The sequence below is a fragment of the Aotus nancymaae genome, unplaced genomic scaffold (assembly GCF_030222135.1).
Source record: "Aotus nancymaae isolate 86718 unplaced genomic scaffold, 86718_ANA_hifiasm-v0.15.2.pri h1tg000040l, whole genome shotgun sequence".
NCBI lineage: Eukaryota > Metazoa > Chordata > Mammalia > Primates > Aotidae > Aotus > Aotus nancymaae.
Window position 1 is genome coordinate 116671695 of NW_026988454.1, and position 17082 is coordinate 116688776.

The 17082-nt window shown below is 40.6% G+C and overlaps 1 protein-coding gene across 4 annotated transcripts in view; it reads right to left on the minus strand.

Annotated features, from left to right (window-relative positions):
• Positions 1-17082, minus strand: part of RUNX2 (RUNX family transcription factor 2) — a 221506-nt gene that overhangs the window by 94749 nt on the left and 109675 nt on the right. The window lies entirely within an intron of this gene.

The following is a 17082-nucleotide window of genomic DNA, read 5'->3' on the forward strand; positions in this document are numbered from 1 at the left end:
AAGCCAGCATGTCTGGCCTGAGACTATGTTTGCTGAAGCGAAAACTATCAAAATCCATTCTAAGAACTGGCCATGTAGCACCAGGAACAGAAGTAGGAATAGAACTCAGCTATGGTTCAGCTGCAGGAGCTCACTGCAATAGCAAAATTATGTACACACACGTACATAGATACATACACGCATGCATACATACATGCATAATCTTCTGATAGACTTTCTGGAGCAATTTGTTCCAATTTAGAAAGGAATGAAAGGAGATATTTATTTTAGCCAGAAATGCCACCTATTCCTTCAAACACAAGGATTTCTCCCTTCCCCATAAAAGTTTTTGTTTACAGCTAAGAGACGACTTATCCTGTTGAGTTCTTAGCAGAGAGGCAGTCAGCAAAAGTGCTAATAACCAAAGGCATCTATCTAGATCACCAGATTTCCTTCCTCTGGTCAGTTTGTGCCACAAATCTCATGCTACAAACGCTACATTTCATCCTTCAGTGTCAGATTTCTTCCAATTCAGTTGCAAATTTTTATTTATTTATATTTCAGCTCTTCTAACAAGAGAATAAAGAAGTAAGTGGTGGCTCCATACCATGAAAGGGCTTCTCCAGCTATATCTGACAGTGGATTGACCCTCAGCAAAAATGAGTGCTTGGGGCTGGTATGTCTTGCAAAGTCCTTTTCCACTAACTTACTTCTATTCAAATGCTACCACTGGGCTAGGAGGTGACAACTTACAATCAGTATCTCCATTCACCATCCTCAGCATAGCTCTGACACAATCTAGAATGAAAGCAAAGGGAGAGGCATCTCTCCTTCTTTTTATTCAAGCTATTTGGCTCTATCAAGGAACTGCTGCACCAAGCCTCACAAAATATGGAACCAACATATAATATATAGAAAAAGGGCAAAAATACATTCTGTAAAAGATAAAATGAAAGTTCATCCTGCATTTTGGACCATCAATGCTTTCCTAATTACAGAATCCCAAAACCCTTGGATCCCTGACCCCAGCAAATTTCCTTGCTATGTCAGATCTGTGCCACCAATGTCAACTTTCACAAATACCTGAAGAGAGCCAATGTGGGAATCTCCTGAGACATGATCAACGCACAGGACGTTCAGACACACGCTCCAAATCATCCACTTTTGTTCCCTTCAACTCTCAGGACTTTCCTAAAAGCCTCCATCCTTCCTGATTATGCTTTAGACATTATCATGGCCATGTGTCCAGCCTTCTACAAAGCCCTGACCACTGAAAGCTCTCACTCTGTCTCTATCACAATACCTCTTAAGGAAAGGGATACTGGTTTATAAATCTTAAGTAAAGTCCTCAGGGGAGAACAGATAATCAGACACTTTTTGTGGGTATACCAATGGGTGTTTCGTTGCTTCAGATAACCCAATATATCCTAAGTTTCACAGCTTATTCTTCAGGAAAACAGAGCCAGCCTTAGTGATTGCAGAAAATACGCACCTGGCCCTCCACTGTCCCCACATACGTAGTGAAGAGACCTTTCCTATAGCAAAGTATTCGAGAAGAGGGTTCTTTTTTGATAAAGATTAACAACAGGAGGAAACCAAACCTCTCTCCAGCTGGTTTTCCTTCCCACTATCAATCCTCTGGCCTCACAGCAAAGAAGGAGGGTCACTAATCCCCTTTAAGTTGACTTTTCCCATGGAAGAGGCAGCTGTAGCTTTTACAAACTTCTTCTAAAGATTTAGAATTAAATTAATTAATTAATTACAAAATAAATTAATGTAGAAATAAACAATATGGATATTTTATTAAAGCTGGGGGTGAGGGATGGGGGAGATCCAAATGTAGAAGTCATAATAAGGACTAAATAAAGACCGAAAATGCCAAGACCACTAAGAAGGTGTCATGGACAAAGAAGAAAGGAGGGCAGTGGAAGAAAGCGAGTTGTGACTTCTGACCCACCTTGAGCTGTGGGTGGTTCTCCACCAGTGACGGTGTTTTGGAAAGGTAAAGTATAGTGGCTAAGGGTCTAAATGTTCTTAATGAGCCACGGAGCCCAAGTTATTTTGGGAGGAAAGAAAAATAGGTTTTCTGAGTATTTTCCTTTCCCCTAACCTAACACTACACCCACTCAGCCTTCTTCCTCATTGTGCCACCTGTTTCAAAGTCTGTTTCTTTGGTCTCTTGATTATTTCTTTTCCTTTAGAGAAAATTGCATGCACTTAGTTCAAAACGAGAGCTCATCTAAAACACTGTGTGTGTGCATGTGTGTGTGTGCGCGTGCACACATTGTGTTTCTCATTGTTTCATCAGTGAGCTATCAGTGAATGCTTAAAGCAAACCATGTGCAGGTGAGCTAATTTATTATTACAAAAGTTTCTCAGACAGGTATTTAATAAGCAAAAGAATGGATTAAAGAAAAAACTTAGAAATACAAATTCTGATGCTTGGCTTCTCCAAGAAAGGTTAACCCTGGAAACAAAGTCTTTCCTGCAGCTTCAGCTTCAAAGCTGAAAGGAATGATGTGTCCAACCAGCCTTTCTCAGACTTGCTCTGCTCAACTTCTTCACTTCTCTGCCAGCCTTTAAATGCATGAAGGTTTCTGTTTTCAGAAATAAATCCTACCTATATCCCCTCTCTTGCCTTCTCTGTGACGATAAATTCCTTGAGGGTGATTTTTGGATTGCATTGCTCAAGCTCCAGGTTATACGAACTTTGGTGTCACCTGGAAATGTTTTTAGTTTCTCCCAGTAGGGAAGGAACAGACAAAAATGAATCAGTTTCATAAAGCCCCCTACCTTTTGTATCTGGAATATACAAATCAAATGAACCTGGGTTTTTCTAACAAGAAAACATTCTACTTCTCAGTCCAAAATTAATAATGCACCTATTCTGATTATCAATAGCAATTTTTTGATCATACGGCAGATCTGTTCTTCTTTTTGGTCGTATTTTTCTCAATTAAAGATTCTAATGGCCACTGAATCAAGACAAATTACCCTCATCATTTATGTCCACAAACCTCTGTGAGTCTGAGCTTCAGAATTTTAATGGAAAACAGAAATCATGACTTTGATTTTGAAAGCAGAAAGGTGGCACTTTGTTGCACTTCATAAACACACAGAGAATCGCTAAAATGGAAGGGATTTGAAAAGCCCTCCATTCAAGCCCTCATCCTTCAGCAACCTGTACTGTTTAACAATTCTTATAGTCAAAAAGTTCTTTAAATCTAACCTAACTCAGTTAAAACCTATTCTTCTTTCTCTGACTTTGCCAGAAACAAAACAGCTGGTCACCATACACAGCTTAATAACTCTCATAATTTTGAAGTCTGTTATTAAGTCATTTTTCAGTCTCCTCTTCTTGAAGCTAAATGATCCCAAGTCTTTCAACTTATCCTTATAGGTTCAATTTTACAAGCCTTTAATCATCATCAATGCTCTTCGCTAAACATTATGAAGTTTTCCATGTTACTCTTAAGTTTTGAAACCCAGCTCACCTTTGGGATTGCTTCTCACTGTCCACAAAAGCCAAGGCTTTACTGTGTGACACACAGTCCTAAGAGAATCTACTCATATAGGTAACCTACTGCTTTGTTTGGGTTATTTTGAGTACAAGCCTACTCCTATGGCTCTTCCTCTAAGAAAACATTTTCTTTGGGACCCAGAATTCTTAGGGAGCCCCAGCTACAGACAAGCCATTCTTCCTCCACCTACTCCCACTCGATTTTTCTCATCAGCGCTCTTCAAGGTCTTTCTCAACCTGCTTTCCCTACCAATTTGGGTCTTGTGGTCCTCTGCTATAAGTATCTAGCTAATCTGATCTGATTTACCTACGTAAACCAGGTTGTTCATCAAAAATGGCTTAGAATGTGTTATCCTTTGCAGATACCATCTATGAACATCCTGTCCTCGAAGCCTTAACTTGAAGAAGAATCTCAGGCACCTGGTGAGAATGGTATGAGGGTGGTTTGGGGCCCGGCGGGATGAACGTGAAGAGTCCTGTGCTCCTCTCATTACACCACACCAGCCTTGAGTACAATTATAAACAGCAACTTCTGGGTGTGTGAGTCCAGTCTACTCTTTCTGCAATCTCTGCCCAACGATGTAGTCATTGCTAATGCCCTCTCATCTAGCAAAGTTAAGTTTTAGATTCGGATACTGATCGTGTTCCAGGCTTTGCACACAATGTACCTTTTGTCTTAACATCTCTTCCCCCAACTCTTCCTCAAACTGGCTGCTTCTCACCCTTTAGGTCTGTGCTCCAATGTCATCTCCTCAGACAGGCCTTCCTTGGACCACTCTGCAATAGGTTCCATTCTGTTCCCTGACACTCCATTATTCTTTACTATGACATCAGTTCCCTTCACAACACTTATCACAATTTGCAATTAGATGTGAATATAGATAAATGTTTGTTTATTTGTTTCTTGTCTTTTTTCTCTACAGAATGTAGGCTCCTCCAAGGGAGGATCGTGCCTTCCTGGCACCTGGCTAACAGTAAGCACTTGAAAGTAATTTTTTGAATGAATAAATGTTCCCATGCCAGAAATATTTACATTTAAAAACACATCTCTAATTGTCACAAAAAAGGCTCTGTCAGCTATTATACAGGGGGACGGCGTTTTCAGTGGTGGGACAGGGTGAGGTGAGGAATCGATCTTTCTCAAATCCATCTAGTCCCGTATCATTCAGGCAACACAAGCCCTTCCCATCACAGAGGCAGCCATTAACTGGAAACAATCGTCAGTTCTATTGTCATGCTTCATTTCCTTAGAGCAATTATCCTCATTTCCATTTATCTGCTCTCCTTTGAGCTTCAATGTGGTCATGGCATTCTGAAGCATTCCATCATTTTCCTGATGCTATTTTCCCCACTCCTGTTATCTTTCACAACAGTACCAGCATCGAGATATTAGTAGTAGTAATCTTGGGAGATGCAGTTATGGGTGATCTCTATCTTCTTCTTTTGATTAGTTTTTTCTAGCTTTTCTGCCACGTAGTTGTATTTTCTCTTGTGCAATTTTTTTTAAGTTAACTTTTTTTCAAGTACTACATTTCACTGGTATTCAAAGTAAGATTCTATTGAGGTTAAGTTATACAATGTATTATTTTCATCTCACAAAATTCAGTGTTTTCAGCTGTTAAACTAAAATGAATCCAATACTCATTCAATAGACATACCTATATCCACAAACTACATGCCTACTCTGTGCCAGGCCTTATACCTCAGACTTCTCTACTCTTCAGCGATGAGACTACCGCACTAAGCATGTTTCTTATGTAACATTACTTCATAACACCAACCGAGAATGCCCCGAGCCTGACACTTACAGAGACTTAAAGACAGACAGCAACAGGATAAACAGGAAAAGATCTGGAATCCTTGCCCGTCTCTATATATCATCTACTGACTTGCAGAGTAACATAGAAAAAATGAGTTCTCAGGTGTCCATGCCTCAGTTTACCTATGTGTAAAATGCATAATGCATCCCTCAGAGGGATGTACAGAGAATCACTGAGGTAATGTCTAAGCATTTGGAACTCCTTGACAGAAAGGCGCTACATAATTACTATTTGGTATTTAAGCAGCCCTTCATGTGTGCCAAGTACTTTATGATCATTCCTTAGGAGTTACTCCCAGCTACTTTGTGAAGTTGTCTTCATGTCTATTTCCATTTGAAGGATGAAGAAATGGAACTAGAGAAAAGTTCAGCGATTTGCTTAAGATCACTAAGATGGCAATGAGGTCTCAAAAGAATTCCCAACTCCTCCAATTCCCTTAGCCATAAGGGAATCCACATCTTAAACATAAACTACACTTACAGATTAATTCCCTGTCAAGCTACTCTGAAGCAGCCCTCATGGTAGAAAACGCATTGTCACTTGTTTTTGTAGGATGGAGTAAACGGTGAGGAGGTGAAACAGAAACCAAAGCTCTAGAATTAGTAACCCAGACTTCACACTCACCCTTCTTTTTACACATCTATATTTCTCCTGACTTCCTGTAGAACAACCCGCATTTGGTACCTTCATCATCTCCTCCAAGGGCCCATCTTCGCCTACTAGTAATTTCCTGGACCAAATCTAAGGAGGCATAAAGCCCAGATTAATCATCCTGAGTATCCCCCCAACCAAAATACATGCTAGCATTTTTACCCAGATTGTATCTCATAAAATTTAACTCCAAGGAAGTAAATGAGAAGATGAGAACACACGTTGTGGAGGGTGCATGTGCAGTCTGAGAGTTCACAGAAAGGCAGAAAGCACCAGCTTGCTTCAGTGTCGTCTGACGTCTTCCCCACCAGCCACCTCCTGCCCAAGCCCAGGAAGATACACACCAGCCAACACTGGAGTCACCCCATCCAGCTTGCCCAGAACTAGTTCTCCCCAGATCGTGGTCTCCTGGCTCTCTTAAACCATGCCCCTCTAGTCCACACATTATTTTCTTCCCTCTTTTTAATTCATTGATTCATTTAGCATACAAAAGACAGCTCTTCTGGTTCTGAGTCCCATACTCTCACCAAAATGACAGAAACATGTGGACACCAACATCTAAAGATTCCTGCTCTGGTTGTTCAGGGAGCAACGGCCACATGATCTCTGGGGAGCAAGTGTAATGATGGAGTTCTTTAACATAAATTTGGATAGAAAGTTTCAAAGCAACTCAGCGCCTGCCCAAGGCAAAAATAGGGGATTTAATTTCCTCCCTCTTTCTTTGCTTTCTCCTCTGCAGGAACATTGCCTCCCACCTACTCCCCACCCACTGACCCTAGACCTCTCCAGAGCTCTCCAAAGTGACAGGAGCTTAGAAACATTTTCCTTCCACCATCTTTCATGAATATTATCTGTCCTGTGTTCCATTTCCTTAAATACTACTCCGCTAACCTGATGATAATGACCTCAATACAAATGATGATAAAGTCTCAATACAAAGGAATGACAGGAAGTGTGGATCTCAGGCACTCAGAGCAGAAAGACTTTCAGCAGAATGCCACTCACATCACTGCATGTTGGCAGCAGCTAACACACACAACTGCTAACATTTTCAGGAATAATAACTCTTTGAGAGTTTCGCACTAACAGTTTCTCATTGAAGGAATTACTGAAGGGTCTACATCAAGGAAAAGCAAACTGAACTTAGAAGGAAGAGCTAAAGTGAAAGAAGGAATGATGAGCAAATGAATCAATAAACATAATAAAATACAAGTATAAACATTTTTAAACACTGATAATGACTAATCCAGGAAATGTAAAACAAGGATATACTAAAATATCAGATAACGACACTAGAAGAGAGGGGTGAGACTGAAGTTTAAAGAATGCTAAAGTTCTTGTATGGACGGACATCACAATTAATTTTAATAAGACAAATATACATATTAAGATGGTAAAGATAATACTAAAATAAAAGAAACACATTAAATGATCATCTGCAAACCAGTAGAGTAGGAAAGCTAGCATGTATCTAGAACAACAGAAAAGGAATACTCTGAAAGGAAAACATTTGCAAAAGAGAGAAATATGGAAATACAGAATTCCAAAACTCTTACCTTTAAATAACAAAATCTTGCACTCTTAATAGTATATTAGAACTGAAAAGCATCAGGAATCCTCATTGCTACAGCTGACCTGCAGCAAAATTGTGACGCCTGAAGTTGGCAACCACTGTCCTAAGGCCAGCGAAGGTCCTGCCTGCTGCACTCTGCCACTCACTGTTTATGTTCTAGTACCCAAGACTTCACTAACTACTCTCCCCTTATCCTCCAAAACCCACTTCCCAAAGGAGGAGTCTATATCGCTTGTTTTTATTTTAATAAGAATTTAAGTCTGAGTTACCTTTTCTAGGGGTGCTTGGGTTTAAGCCTTAATCCTAAATTTCAGTGAAGGGTTTTGGTCTTCTAAAAAACAGATTTTCACCACCAGTGCACAGTAGCAGAGAAATTCTGAAAACTGGAGCCCTTCCTTTGCTACTTACAAACACAGTCTTTCATTTTAACTGTTACGTATGATCTTGAATTAATATTTTAGACCTAAATGGTTTTTATGCCTTTTCTTAATTTCCAAAAGTTACTTGAAAAACAAGAGTCATTTTTTTATACCTCCCTAAATAAAAACGTTTAAGATTTTATGTGCCCAAAGATGTACTTCAGTTGACATCATAAATGTATCCTATAAAAATGCTAGGTAGGGGCAAGTATAATAGGAAAAGCAATACGACATATCTTTTTTTCTTTGCTATTTTTAAAAATAGCCTATTCACTGATCTAGTCTTCCTTGAAGAAATTGCCATGGCACAAACAAAAGAGAGGTGAACGGAGTATTTCAGTGATCTATCAGAAATTACCTTTCTTGAGAAGGAAAAGTCGTTTTTATAAAAAATAAATAAGATGGAAAAAAAATGAGGGGAAGGAAGAAAACCTCTTTCTCTCAAGTCCCTAACACTTTTCAGAATGAATGATTTCTGACTTACACCAAGATACAAACTACTGACACATTTGGATCAAGCATGTATCTGTTTTTAGGACACATATCACTTGAAAACTTGCCATGCTATATTTAGTTAGAAGTAAATATATCCACTGGAACATACGCATGTGGAAAATGTGCTCTTGCTGTGAAAGCTGCAGCGCCTTGTTAACACAAGTCCAATACAATGAGAACGCACATTCAGAGCTGGGAAGCCAGGGAAGAGTGCAAAGGAGGGACACGAGCATGTTTTAACGGCTGTGATAATTTGCCGTGAAAGGATGTTAAGGCCGTAGCTCCTTGCTGCAGCATGCCATGTGCTGCTGAATTAAATTACTGCCATGCAGTCTGCGAGCAAAGGAATGTGTAAACAGGCCATATATCCTTGCATCAGTTCCACAGAATGTTGCACAACACAAAATGCCTCTCGATGTGTCATTTCCTTCTTGGCTATATTCCCAGCTCCTGACAGCCAGTCAACAAAAAAAAGAAAAAAAAAGGACTGAAAGATATTTAAAACTGGTCTTCTCAAGAGCACATTCCACCAACCACCAGACATAACCTCCACCAGCGCTTCTGACCCATCCCCCCACCCCCCCATCCTTCTTGAAGAAGGGAAAACAGAGAACAGTGGAGTTTTTTTTTTACTGTTATTAATCTCTTAAGTTAAAGATTTTCAACAATGTTTTATATCCTAGTAGCCAAGTGATTAATATCTATGACAATCAAATTGCTGCTTATATTTGCCAACTTGTAAATATCAAAACATGGCATTTACCCATAAATTCTATTCCTTGGGCACTTTAGAGACAGTGAAGAACCCAGGGGAAAGTCTGAAAGTCAGGAAGTTAAGGGCTTCTCTACTAATGCTTTGCACTAGGGACTAAAACCCAGGCCTGTGGCATCTGAAGCATGGCGCAAAGCCTATCAAGGTTTTTCAAATCGTCTTCGCAGACAGCAGGAGTGTGAATGCAAAAACTGTGTCCAGAAGAATCAAATAACCTTAAAAAATTCACCTGCTGTCCCTCTATCCAACAGATTTTACATGTCCTCCCATCTTCTTTCACATGTGACCAATATCTAAATAAGCATCCTCCTGGTCAGGGCACAGTGGCTCACGCCTGTAATTCCAGCACTTTGGGAGGCCGAGGCAGGCGAATCACGAGGTCAAGGGTTTGAGTCCAGCCTGGCCAACATGGCGAAATCCTGTCTCTACTAAAAATACAAAAAATTAGCCAGGTGTGACAGCACATGCCTGTAATCCCAGCTACTCAGGAGCCTGAGGCCAGAGAATCACTTGAACCCGGGAGGCAGAGGTTCCAGTGAGCCGAGATCCCACGACTGCACTCCAGCCTGAACGACAAAGCAAGACTCCATCTCAAAAAAAAAAAAAAAAAAAAAGCATCCTCCTTTGGTAAATAAGCAAAGAACACGGGCCGGTCTTTGGCATAAAAAGCCTATCCTGGCCGGGCATGGTAGCTCGCTCCTATAATCTAAGCACTTTGGAGGCCAAGGCAGGCAGATCACCTGAGGTCGGGAGTTCAAGACCAGCCTGACCAACATGGTGAAACCCTGTCTTTAAAAAAATTAAAAAATTTAAAAAGCCTATCCCTTCACCCAACTAGGATGAAAAGTAATAGAGAATAAAAGAGAGCTGGCTGGGTGCAGTGGTTCAATCCTATAATCCCAGCACTTTGGGAGGCTGAGGCGGTGGATCACAAGGTCAAAATATCAAGACCATCCTGGCCAACATGGTGAAACCACGTCTCTACTAAAAATACAAAAGTTAGCCTGGCGTGGTGGTACACACCTGTACTCTCAGCTACTTGTGAGACTAAGGCTGAAGAATCGCTTGAACCCAGAAGGCGGAGGTTGCAGTGAGCTGATATCATGCCACTGCACTCTAGCCTGGCAACAAACTGAGACTCCATCTCAAAAAAAAAAAAAAAAAAAAAGAGAGAGAGAGAGAGAAAGATGCCACTGACATAAGCTGGAATGAGGAAGAGAAAACATCAGCCCCTCCACTCTCTCCACCTCCAGGCTGGAAAGCAGTCTCAGAACTAGGTGGAACAGCATGAGAAAAATGAGATGATGTCTTGCCTGCACCACCTGTTTTGTTAAGTCTGTTAACTCAAGTTTAAGGTAAAATTTCTGCAATGGGACATGCCTCAAAAATATGGAGAAATGAAACTTCTCTGAACAATTACATATTTTTGATGAATTGGGCACAGGTGAGAATGAGCAAACAGGAAAAGAAAATAGTTTAGCTACAGGACCTAAGCCGAACAAGCTGAGTGAAGCAGAATTTCGAGGCAAGCCTAGAAATACCAACAGTGTCCTATACTTCCAGATAACTTCTCATTCACCTAAGTAAGCACCAGAACCTTACTGAAGGTCACACACAAATCCAAGTAGAGAAATGTTGCAGCAATGTATTCTGAGCCCGCAAAAAAGGAGCAAGATCACTGGAGGAAAAAAGACAGAGCTTCTTTCTCCCACCGGGTTAAGACAGGTGGCTGGCTGATCAGTGGTGACTGCTAGTGCCCTGGCAGGAAGTACACAGTTCACAGCTTTGGTCTCTCCTTGACAGTAAATATAGTTTACTTACCTGAGACCCAATACACAAAAATTTTTAGAAACCCACTCACATGTATCAGGCAGTAGGTTTGCAGGGTTGGCAGCAAGCAAGAATTTCAAAGTTAGATAACATAAAGTATAAATCCTCTAATTTTGGCTGGGCATGGTTGCTCACACCTGTAATCCAAGCACTTTGGGAGGGTAAGGCAGGCAGATAACCTGAAGTCAGGAGTTCAAGACCAGCTGGCCAATACGGCAAAATCCCATCTCTACTAAAAATACAAAAATTAGCTGGATGCGCTGGTGCACACCTGTAATTCCAGCTATTTGAGAAGCTGAGGCAGGAGAATAGCTTGAACCTGGGAGATGGAGGTTGCAGTGAGCCAAGATTGAGATAGTACCATTCCATTTCGAAAAAAAATTTTTTTAATAAATAGATAAAATTCTAATCTTAACCATCTGAGGATTCATAAGATATTTCTGATATAGACTTGTCATGTTGCCAGGTAAGACTCATACTTCTTTTTGTTCAAACACTTAATGTTCTTCTCATTTGAGTACTGATCTGCCAATACCAAGCACCACAAGGGAATACCCACCACTAATTCATCTGATAGTTACCAAATTTGTTCAATTCAGAATGACGCTACCATTAGACTAGTAAACTTAGAGTCACTTTCTTTGAATGTCCCCTAGATTGAAAAAGCCAAGAGTCCTTACAGAAGATAGCACCTTGAAAAAATTATTTCTCCTGTTGTGACAACTGCCATCTAAGCACTTATGTAAGTTGATGACATTGGTGTTCCAATGAACCACAACCCCCAACATTCACAGCGTTGGTGGTTTATTCCCTTAAATCCAGGCTGCACCTGTGTCTTGCTTTACCAATAGAATGCAGAGGAAGCAATTCAAGCCAGTTGTGAGCCTAATCCTTAAAAAGGCCCAACACCCCTGGGTGCAGTGACTCACAACTATAATTCCAGTTACTCGCTACTCGGGAGGCCAAAGCAGGAGGATCACTTGAAGCTAGGAGTTCAAGACCAGCCTGAGAAACATAGTGAGACCCCACCTCTACAAAAAATGTAAAAATTAGCCAGGTATAGTGGCACATGCCTATAGTTCTAGCTACTCAGGAGGCTGAGGTGGGAGGATCACTTGAGCCCAGTAGTCTGAGGTTGCAGTGAGCTATGTGCATGGCACTGTACTTCAGCCTAGATGACAGAGCAAGACCTCATCTAAAAGAAAAAAACAAGGCCTGAGAGCTCTCACTTTTGCACCTTAGGGAGCCCTGAGCTGCCGCCATGTAAGAAGTTAGACTCAGCTGGAAAGACCACATGGAGAGGCCATGTGGAGAGGGAGAGGATCCAGGATAACATGGAAAGAGATGCAGTGGGGCCTGGTGTCCCATCATTCCAGCTGAGCCCAACCATCCAGCCATCCCACCAAAGCATCAGACACATAAATGAAGCATCCAGGATGTTTCAGCACCAGCGACTATCTGACTGCAGCTACCTGATAGACCCCAAGCCTGACCAATAGAAAAACCATCCAAATAAACCCCAATCAACACACAAAATCATGGGAAATAATAAACTGGATATTATTTTAAGCCACTGTATTTGAAGATAGTTTGTTTAGCAATAGACAACTGAAAATACGGCAAGAGAATCTGAAGTATTCTGTGTAAGGTGATTTTGTTTTTTCCATCCTCTGCACAACAAATAATACCTTTTTCCATCAGTCCCCTTCCCTAACTCTGAACCACTTCCATAGAATATGATGTTGCCAACCAAGTTTCACATTCCTGTAGTTATTTAAATCAGACTGGAGTTGGAACCAAGTGCACACATGGGAACAAGGGATCCTAATATAAACTGATGTTTAAAAGAGTTAGGTATCTAAATGCATTACTATTGCTGCTCCTGCTACACCACTTCTCCGGCTGAAAGTTGTTCTTCAGTGCTAGCTTGCCAACAGAAGGTCAAAATGCCTTGCCTAAACACAAGACTTACAAATTTGGGATCTTAAGTATGATGTCATGTCTTAAAATGATAAGCTGGCAAAGAAAATAAATGGCATTTTGTAAAGATGTGCACCGTTTTCATGTTTATGCTACTTAAGATGAAGGTTCTAATAAGTCATCGGCTATGTTCCTTTAAAGGGAAGTTTTATAACCGAGATGAATCACAACTGCAAAAGATCAAAGTTAAAAAACATCAATGATGCCATAGGGTACTTTTTAATCTTGTAATGAGTGATGATCATGTGCTCTTATGAAGTCAGTCCAACTGCCAACGCCAGATGTGTATATTAAGAAAAGAAGTTGTTTGTGATGTGACAGCACTGGTTCAGCTGCCAGAGACAGAAAACACAGGAGGATGAAACCTTTCGGATTTTTGAGTGAAAAGCAAGTCTTGGCAGATGTGTTGATAGGCAAGGCCTCAGAGTCGGGTACTAGTGCCATAGCATCTGCTCTTGGACTTTGTCGCAAACAAATTAAATTTATCATTAATTCTGCACAGCTTTCCCTGGGCAGCATGAATATCTGCTCAGGCACAATTTACAATACTTATTAGTGTCATTTACTAATGAGTAAAATTAGCAAAGCCATCTGCAGGGGGAATAAAGTAATATACCAGAGGAGACAATGTATAGCTGGTGTCTGTTTTCTAGAAGCCTACCATAAGCAAAACTCTACGGCAAACCTCTGACACTGAAGAAATTGATGTAATAATAGCTGACACTTAATGAACACTTACTACGTGACAGTCACTGTGCTACCCATTTTACATACAATAAAACATTTAACGTTCTTGCAGGACTGATGAGGAAGGTATTATTATCATTCTTACTTAAAAACATGAGAAACCCAAGGCAAAGAGAAGTTAGGTAACTTGCCTACCTCCATACAGTTAATAAAGAGTGGAGCTGGGATTTCGATCCAAGGAGTCTGACATAACGACCCAACCAGTTAACCCAGAACTTGTCCTTGTTCAAACAGCTGAGCTACCAGAAGCAGCCTTTTCAATATATATTCAGATCTTTAGAGGAAGGAGTAAAATTCCATCAACAAGAACCAATAGTACAAAATCCTCAACTCCTTCAAACCACTGTAAGTAATAAACAGAAGTATACTACTTTTATGACTAATAACCACTAATTAAGGAATTATAATTTAGGGGTAGAGGAAGCTAAACAATTGTATAAATTGTTCCCCTACCCGCATCCCCAGAGGAAAGGGCTTTTACTAAAGCCCTTCTCTGTTAAGGATCAATAAAATAAGCCACTTTGAATAAGCAAGGCTTGATAAACTACAATTTGGCCCACCACTTGTTTTTATAAGTAAAATGTTAGTGGTATACAGGTTGAGTATCCCTAATCTGAAAATCTGAAATGCTCCAAAATCTGAACGTTTTTGAGTACCAACATGATGCCACAAGTGGAAAATTCCACACATAAGTACATAACACAAACTTTGTTTCATGCACAAAATTACTTAAATATTGTACAAAGTTATCTTCAAGCTATGTGCACAAGGTGTATATGAAACATACATGAATGTTTAGATTGGCTCTCATCCCCAAGATATCTCATTATATATGCAAATATTCCAAAATTTTTTTTAAAAAATGAAATCCAAAACATTTCTGGTCCCAAGCATTTTGGATAAGGGATACTCAACCTGTGTAGCCATGACTATGAATTTATGTATTTGCTTGCTGCTTTTGAGCTACAATGGCAGAGTTGAGTGCTGGTAACAGAGACCACCATACGGCCCCCAGACTCTAAAGGATTTGCTGTCTGGCAAACTACAGAAAATGTTTGCCGATTTGTGTTCTAGAGGAGCTCCCATTTAACATTAGATGCACCAACGAATGAAACTCCTATTATACTCACTGTTTAAGAAAATTGGAAATCTTGTGCATTTCCAACACCTGGGAGTGTCGAAATTAAAGAACAATATTCGGAAGAGTGCTATGCTACAAATATTCAATGCCCAGGATGGTCAAGAGCAGGGAGGAAAAAAATAATCCAGCAAAGTCCAGGTTGTAGGATTCAGCTGTCGCTGCAAGCAGACCTCTCCTCTCCAGACACTGACTTTGTGAAGTCACCTCATGATGTGGGGAAAATGACCCAACATTTTCACAGATATTTTCACAGATATTTTCAGTTCATAAGAAATGTTACTCAGGCTTATCTAGGGCAGGTGGTCCACCACTTCCAGATCTGTATCTGCTTCCACCGCCCACCCTGGGCACCACCCAAAGCCTGAACTCAGGTCCCACATATACCACCTGGCCCCTCTACTCCTAACTCTCATTGCTTTCAGAGCACTTCTCTGCCTTTACAAGGCAGTGAGTCTATTGACTAATTAATTTGGCCAAAAACCTCTCTGCAATGAGATACTGCTATCCACACTTGAAACAGAAGTGACTTTCCCAAAGCTACCCCTGCCATCTCACTTTTTGTCATATTGTTCAGAACAGGGCAGCACCTATACTTCCCTGTTTCCTCTTCCAACCATCAACTTTTGAGCATCAACTCTTGTGTGTATGTATATACACAAACACAAACACACACACTCTCTCTCTCTCTCTCACACACACACACACAGTTTTTCCAAGAACTGAGAAAAACAGCTGAGATCAGCAGGAAACATCTTTAAAAGATAAGCATTAGTGGTGCTACATGTCAAAAACCAAGTATCCTGCTTTGTGCATTACTAAAATGGACGTCCTGCCTTTTCAGGAATTCAGGGGCTAGTCTGACCAAAAGTTAGAGGGTAGCTTCCATCATAAGGTGTCATCCGCAACTTATAGCCATCCAGAAAAGGCAGGCAAAGCCCCAAACCAGGCAAAGCCGCTTCGCTCTGTTCTATTCACCTGCACTGCATAACCACTAGCCCTTAGGACTAGAGACTTGGGGCTTACACACGTGTGTACAGCAATCACCTAACAGGACATTCCCAAACCGAACAGACAGGGCCAGCACTGACTCAACATTATGAATCTGGACGAATGCCATACACATGAAAGGAGAAGAAAACAAAAACCTCAAAGACTTGCTTTTGAGGCAGGAAACCTCCCTAGTTCAGGCAAGCAGTCAGCCTTTGTGAAAAGAGACAGCAGCTAAAAGGACAGGAGCCACCATATGTTCCCACTGGTGGAAGGTATGCTACTTGGGTAGAGGCAAAACTTTGTGAGACCTTTTCTCTCATTTTAGGGGAAGAAAAGACTTGCCACTCTCATGGTCTGGGCAGGTTGGTCGTTATAGAACAAGTACTCCTGCCAGCTATACCTCCACCACAAACCAAATTAAACTCCCTAAATGCAGTGTTTAGGATTCCAGTGCATTCACTCAGCAAAGGCAGAGTTCTATATGATGTTTCCATTGGCACAGAATTGTTCGTGGTTTATATATTAAATAATCTTTAACCTCTAAATATACTTAAATACCGCTATGCTGAGTTTGTTCAAATTAGTATTTTGATGGGGGTGAGGGAAGTAAACCTCGTTCAGTTTAGATTTAGAAGGAACATACATATTGGCCCAAAGAGATTATGTGCTCTACCTGAAACTGATTGCTGGGGAAACCTTCTGGATGTCCAGACAGACAAATAAACCAAGATGGATTTAAAGGTGGTTTGACTCTATCTGTTAAAAGAAAACTACCTATAACAATTACTAGAGCATGACCAAACAACAGTGTTGTAACAATCAAGCAAGTTATCATTTGCAAATAAATTCTTTGTAATTAAGCAGTGTGCTCTTCATAAAGGGAATTGAGTGGGCGAGTTAAAAAGCTAAAACACATTCTTAGGCCATGGGAAACACATGCAAATGCTTTTTGACTAAGCTCAAGATTTTTAAGTTTACTGTTTTCTTCCTCAGCTCTCTTGGGTCTATTCTGCCCTATTATGTTCACTAGATGAGCAGAATTTCTTAGCAAATAGTTAACACCGACTGAATAATTCACTCATTTCCCAAAACTACGGAGGCCTTAGCAATTGTGTGGCAAAGGCTAAAACCGTAATTTTATTTTCTACTAACTCTGAAGTTTGAC